The following is a 7,369-nucleotide window of genomic DNA, read 5'->3' on the forward strand; positions in this document are numbered from 1 at the left end:
AACGCCACACATTCCCCCAGATAAACTAGAATCATAGAGCCCTTCGGCCCAACTTGCCCACATCGACCATCGTGTCCCAGCTACGCTAGTCCCACCTGCTCCATATCCCTCCAAAAGGATGAGAGGAGATCTTATCGAAACGTATAAGATTATTAAGGGGTTGGACACGTGAGAGGCAGGAACATGTTCCCAGTGTTGGGGGAGTCCAGAACAAGGGGCCACATTTTAAGAATAAGGGGTAGTCCATTTAGAACTGAGATGAGGAAAAACTTTTTCAGTCAGAGAGTTGTGAATCTGTGGAATTCTCTGCCTCAGGAGGGAGTGGAGGCCAATTCTCTGAATGCGTTCAAGAGAGAGCTAGATAGAGCTCTTAAGGATAGCGGAGTCAGGAGGTATGGGGAGAAGGCAGGAACGGGGTACTGATTGAGAACGATCAGCCATGATCACATTGAATGGCGGTGCTGGCTCGAAGGGCCGAATGGCCTCCTCCTGCACCTATTGTCTATTGTCTATTGTCTATTGTCTGTAAACCTGTCCTATCCATGTACCTGTCCAACCGTTTCTTAAACGTTGGGATAGTCCCAGCCTCAACTGCCTCCTCTGGCAGCTTGTTCCATACACCCACCACCCTCTGTGTGAAAAAGTTGCCCCTCAGATTCCTATTCGATATTTTCCCCTTCACCTTAAACCTATGTCCTCTGTTATATGTTTATTGTGTCCAGCGGTTCTCCACTTGCCGGGGGCCGCGGCGGAACAGGTGAAGACGTTTACAGTTAAATATTCTTTACCCCCACGATGAAGTGAAGAAAACATAGAAACATAGAAAAATAGGTGCAGGAGTAGGCAATTCGGCCCTTCGAGCCAGTCTGAAGAAGGGTCTCGACCCGAAACGTCACCCATTCCTTCTCTCCTGAGATGCTGCCTGACCTGCTGAGTTGCTCCAGCATTTTGTGAATAAATACCGCCATACAATATGATCATGGCTGATCATCTAAAATCAGTACCCCGTTCCTGCTTTGTCCCCGTACCCCTTGATTCCGTTAACCCCAAGAGCTAAATCTAACTCTCTCTTGAAAACATCCAGTGAATTGGCCTCCACTGCCTTCTGTGGAAGAGAACTCCACAGGTTCACAACTCTCTGGGTGAAAAAGTTTTTCCTCATCTCAGTCCGTAAAGGTCTACCCCTTATTCTGAAACTGTGACCCCTGGTTCTGGACTCCCCCAACATCGGGAACATTTTTTTTCCTGCATCCAGCTTGTCCAATCCTTTAAGAATGTTATGTGTTTCCATAAGATCCATAATGTATACACCAACTATCATTTACCAAGTATTGGACCTGCAGTTTTCATTCCACCCCCCCCCCCCCCCCCCCAACCCCGAAAATCCTTCTATTGTGCCAATCAAGCAGATGGCATGCAGCAAATATAGCTTAGCCTCAGTGACCGAAACTAATTTTAACTAGCTTTCTATCCCTCCGCGTTTGTTAGCTGCTCACCAAATAGCGCAAAACAGCTGGCTGGACGAATTAAATCCATTAAAAGCACATTTATAACAAATTATATTCGCAAGAATGTTGTCCTTTGGCGCTGAAAGGGGCGCACGGGCATGGTGCATTTGAATGAAAATGTGGGCAGCCCCCCCTCTCTTCTGAACGCAGCCTGAAAGTCTTAAAACATTTTACTAAATAGATTAACTTGACGATTGTTTGCAGCACATTTATCAGCTTCATTAAGTGAATGGGCGAACAAATATATTACACATGCATGGAAAGCTCTTTTGGGCGCGGTCATTGTGCAACGGGCTGACAGGTGGTTAACTGGTTTTTTTTTTTACGCGAAAGGGGAGAGGGGAGGGGAGATGGAAACAGCGGAGAGACGTCTGCGTAACAGCGAGCTTTTAATATCTATGCACCTTATATCCAAATTATCACACAGATCCGAGTGTGTTCCCCACATAATAGACTCACACAAACAACCCGTTGTTTTTTTGTTTTTTAAAAAGAAAGAAAGTCTTAAATCGTGCAGGACTTCGAACTTTCATAAGTTCTCAGTAGTAGTGTAGGAAAATAACTGCAGATGCTGGTTCAAATTGAAGGATGTAGACACAAAATGCTGGAGTAACTCAGCGGGTCAGGCAGCATCTAAGGAGAGAAGGAATGGGTGACGTTTCAGGTCGAGCCCCTTCTTCTTCTGTCTGAATAAGGGTCTCGACCCGAAACGTCACCCATTCCTTCTCTCCTGAGATGCTGCCTGACCCGCTGAGTTACTCCAGCATTTTGTGTCTACCTTCATAAGTGATAGGAGCAGAATTAGGCCATTCGGCCCATCAAGTCAATCCGCCATTCAATCGTGGCTGATCTATCTCTCTCCCTCTTAACCCCATTCTCCTGCCTTCTCCCCATCACCCCTGACACCCGCACTAATCCGTGCTCTCCAGAGATGCTGCCTGGCCCGCTGAGTTGCTCCAGCGCTTTGTGTCTTTATGGTGTAAAGCAGCATCTGCAGTTCCTTGGTTCTGCGCAAGACTTTGAACTTTCCCCATCATCGCTCAAAGACGTTGACAAGTCGCCTGTTACTGTTTCAACCATAAGCTTGTGTAGGAAGGAACTGCAGCTGCTGGATTATACCGAAGATGGACACAAAGTGCTGGAGTAACTCAGCGGGAAAGGCAGCATCTCTGGAGAAAAAGGAATGGTGTTATTTGGGATTGGAGAAGATGGGTTCGGACCCGAAACTTCACCCACTCCTCCTCGCCAGAGACGTTGCCTGTCCCGTTGAGTTACTCCAGCACTTTGTGACTATCTTGTTAATTAAGCTTGTTCACAATGTTCTATTTGAACAGCACGGCACAGGAACAGGCCATTCGTCCCACTATGGCTGTACCGAACACGATGTCAAGCCCAAATCTTATATGTGTAGGAAGGAACTGCAGATGCTGGTTTACACCGACGATAGGCACAAAATGCTGGAGTAACTCAGCGGGTCAGGCGGCGTCTGTGGAGAGAAGGAATGGGTGACGTTTCGGGTCGAGACCCTTCTTCAGACCTATTATCTGTCTGCACATAATCCATGAGTTTATCCAAACGTCTCATAAACGCCACTTTCCAGAAGGGTCTCGACCCTTAGAAGGATGAGAGGAGATCTTATCGAAACGTATAAGATTATTAAGGGGTTGGACACGTGAGAGGCAGGAAACATGTTCCCAATGTCGGGGGAGTCCAGAACAAGGGGCCACAGTTTAAGAATAAGGGGTAGGCCATTTAGAACTGAGATGAGGAAAAACTTTTTCAGTCAGAGAGTTGTGAATCTGTGGAATTCTCTGCCTCAGAAGGCAGTGGAGGTCAATTCTCTGAATGCATTCAAGAGAGAGCTGGATAGAGCTCTTAAGGATAGCGGAGTCAGGGGGTATGGGGAGAAGGCAGGAACGGGGTACTGATTGAGAATGATCAGCCATGATCACATTGAATGGCGGTGCTGGTTCGAAGGGCCGAAGGGCCGAATGGCCTCCTCCTACACCTATTGTCTATTGACCCGAAACGTCGCCCATTCCTTCTCTCCTGAGATGCTGCCTGACCTGCTGAGTTACTCCAGCATTTTGTGAATAAATACCTTCGATTTGCAGTTATTTTCTTAAACACCACTTTGTTACCTCCACTCGGCAATGTGTTCCAGGCACTCACTACCCTCTGTGTAAAACAAAACCTGCCCCGCACATCCCCTTTAAATCCCCCCCCCCCCCCCTCTCACATTAAACCTATGCCCTCTTGTATTTATATTGGACTGTATAAAGTTAGCCTTTTTTTCCGCGGGAAAGATGTTCTTTAAACTCCAGACCGTGCTGTTAACTGCTTAGAGTTTGCCACGTTGTGTTTCGGCGCTAGGTCCAATTTATAATTGATAAGAATGTGCGTTGGAAGGAACTGCAGACGCTGGTTTAACCCGAGGATAGACACAAAAAGCTGGAGCAACTCAGCGGGTCAGACAGCGCCTCTGGAGAGAAGGAATAGGTGAGGTTTCGGGTCGAGACCCTTCTTCAGACTGTCTCGACCCGAAACGTCACCAATTCATTTTCTCCAAAGGTGCTTTAAAAAAAAATCAATATAGACTTTATACAGATAATAAATCTATACAATACATGTACCGTGCGAAAAAAAAACTCCATCCGACATTCTCGGAGGCTGTACATACATTCAATTTACTGAATTCAAGACCCAAATCACAGTTTTAGTGGTTTCTCCAGAGATGCTGCCTGATCCGCTGAGTTACTCCAGCTTTTTTTGCGTCTATCTTCAGTGAAGACTCGTTTACTGATCCGACGATTTGCCTTCCCGTTCAGACAGGGCGAGATGGATTCAGGTAGCAACAAACAAAAACGCTTGTCTCTCTGAGAATTCATTTTTTTTGTTTGCTGTTTATCTTTTAGTTTTAGAGACGCGGCACAGTAACAGGCCCTTCAGCCCACCCACCTCACGACGACCACCGATCACCTAATCCACACTAGGTGTATGTTAGTGTAAGAAAATAACTGCAGATGCTGGTACAAATCGACGGTATTTATTCACAAAATGCTGGAGTAACTCAGCGGGTCAGGCAGCATCTCGGGAGAGAAGGAATGGGTGACGTTTCGGGTCGAGACCCTTCTTCAGACTGACCTTTTTTTATGTATACGTTATCTCACTTTCGCATCCACTGTCCATGTACACTGGATGAAAATTTTACACAGGCTAATTAACCTACAAACCCGCACGTCTATTTGAGGCACCATGCCACCTTTATTAAAATGTATCCACACTCTTAATAATACCGAACTATTGAAAATAGCCCTCTGAAGAAGGGTCTCGACCCGAAACGTCACCCATTCCTTCTCTCCCGAGATGCTGCCTGACCTGCTGAGTTACTCCAGCATTTTGTGAATAAATCGATGTGGGCAAATAATCAAGATTTATTTTACGGTTATGTCATTCGAGTTAAAAACTAACACATTCCATGTCGCAGGTCCAGCGTGCCTCAGCGGTAGAGTTGCTGCCTGACAGCGCCAGAAACCCGGGTTCGATCCTCACCCCGGGTGCTGTCTGTACGGAGTTTGTACCGTTCTCCCCGTGACCCGCGTGGGTTTTCTCCGGGTGCTCCGGTTTCCTCCCACACCCCCAAAGACGTGCAGGTTTGTAGGTGAGTTGGCTTCGGTAAAAACTTGTCCCCAGTGTGTGCAGGATAGTGTTAGTGTGTGCAGTGATGGCTGGTCGGCGCCTGTTTCCGTGCGGTCTCTCCAGAAAGAACCAAAACCAGCTTTTGCAAGGGGGTAGTGGTGGCTTCGCTCAGACCAGCGGACTGGGCGGGGTTGGTTCCACAGATGGCCTTCGAGAATTGGAGGACGATTTAAAGAGTGGTCGTGACGGGGAAAAAAACCCCAGCAGATGCTGGTTGACACAGAAGATAGACACAAAATGCTGGAGTAACTCAGCGGGACAGGCAGCCTCTCTGGAGAGAAGGAATGGGTGACGTTTCGGGTCGAGACCCTTCTTCATGGGTTGGTGAGGAGTTGAGGTTGGGGTGGGAAGGGGGGAGGGATTTTAGAAGTCAAAAGAACACGGAACCAGGCCTTTCGGTCCAACACGTCTATGCTAACCATGATGTCCATGGAAACTAATCGCCTTTGCCCGCCTTTGACCCGTATCCCCTTAAACTCCCCCCGTCCCCCTTGTATACACTGGAATTTAGAAGGATGAGGGGGGGTCTTATTGAAACATATAAGATAATTAGGGGATTGGACACATTAGAGGCAGGAAACATGTTCCCAATGTTGGGGGAGTCCAGAACAAGGGGCCACAGTTTAAGAATAAGGGGTAGGCCATTTAGAACGGAGATGAGGAAGAACTTTTTCAGTCAGAGAGTGGTGAAGGTGTGGAATTCTCTGCCTCAGAAGGCAGTGGAGGCCAGTTCGTTGGATGCTTTCAAGAGAGAGCTGGATAGAGCTCTTAAGGATAGCGGAGTGAGGGGGTATGGGGAGAAGGCAGGAACGGGGTACTGATTGAGAGTGATCAGCCATGATCGCATTGAATGGCGGTGCTGGCTCGAATGGCTGAATGGCCTACTCCTGCACCTATTGTCTATTGTCTATTGTCTATTGTCCCTGAACGCGTCTAAACGTCTTTGAAACGTTGTCATTGTATCTGCATCAATCCATTCTCCCGACAGACACGAGACTGTAGATGGTGGAATTCTGAGCTGGGCCTGTACGGGCCAGGTAGCATCCACGAAGGGAAATAGAGATGACATTGGGGGTCGGGTTGATGGAGCTAGGGCGCTCATGGTTTTATACACCACCCCAAGATCACACCTCGAGTCGACCTTTCTTGACGATAGACACAAAATGCTGGAGTAACTCAACGGGTCAGATAGCATCTCTACAGAAAAGGAATGGCGGTCCAAACCATTCATCAGACTGTAAACATAGAAACATAGAAAATAGGTGCAGGAGTAGGCCATTCGGCCCTTCGAGCCTGCACCGCCATTCAATATGATCATGGCTGATCATCCAGCTCAGTAGCCTGTACCTGCCTTCTCTCCATACCCCCTGATCCCTTTAGCGAAAAGGGCCACATCTAACTCCCTCTTAAATATAGCCAATGAACTGGCCTCAACTACCTTCTGTGGCAGAGAATTCCACAGACTCACCACTCTCTGTGTGAAGAAATGTTTTCTCATCTCGGTCCTAAAAGACTGGAAAAAAACCCCCAAAATGACCGATTCCTATTATATTTCACCCAGGCTTGACATTCGCCAAATCAAAAAGGAGAATAAATTCTCCAAACATATTCTGTGGACGACGAGATCACAGACAAAATAAATCAGACTGTCAGCATAACCACTGAGACTCGAAAAGGACAATGTTAACGTGTCGGGAGGAACCGCAGACGCCGGTTGGCATTGAAGGTAGACACAAAGTGCTGGAGTAACTCAGCGGGACAGGCAGCATCTCTGGAGAGAAGGAATGGGTGACGTTTCTTCAGTCTCCTTCTGTGGTTGAAGATGGGTCTCGACCCGAATCGTCACCTATCCAGAGTGTCCCGCTGAGTTACTCCAGGTTTCTGTGTCTATCTTTCGGTTTAAACCAGCAACTGGAGTTCCTTCCTACACATCTACCCAGTTTCTCCAGACATGGTTCACTCAGTTACTCCCAGCTTTTTGTGTCTACATTGATAATGTTAATCTTAGATGAAGCTCTCTGTAGACGAAGTGGAAAGTAAGCTTCTCCGTTTACCCCTTGAACTCCGGAGACTGCCATTTGTAATATACTTTTCACCTCAAAGATTGGTCACGGTTTGACGCCGAGGCGATTTATTATTAAATGATGATACCAAATTCGGTT

Source organism: Rhinoraja longicauda, chromosome 18, assembly GCF_053455715.1.
Source record: "Rhinoraja longicauda isolate Sanriku21f chromosome 18, sRhiLon1.1, whole genome shotgun sequence".
In the NCBI taxonomy this organism is placed as follows: Eukaryota; Metazoa; Chordata; class Chondrichthyes; order Rajiformes; family Arhynchobatidae; genus Rhinoraja; species Rhinoraja longicauda.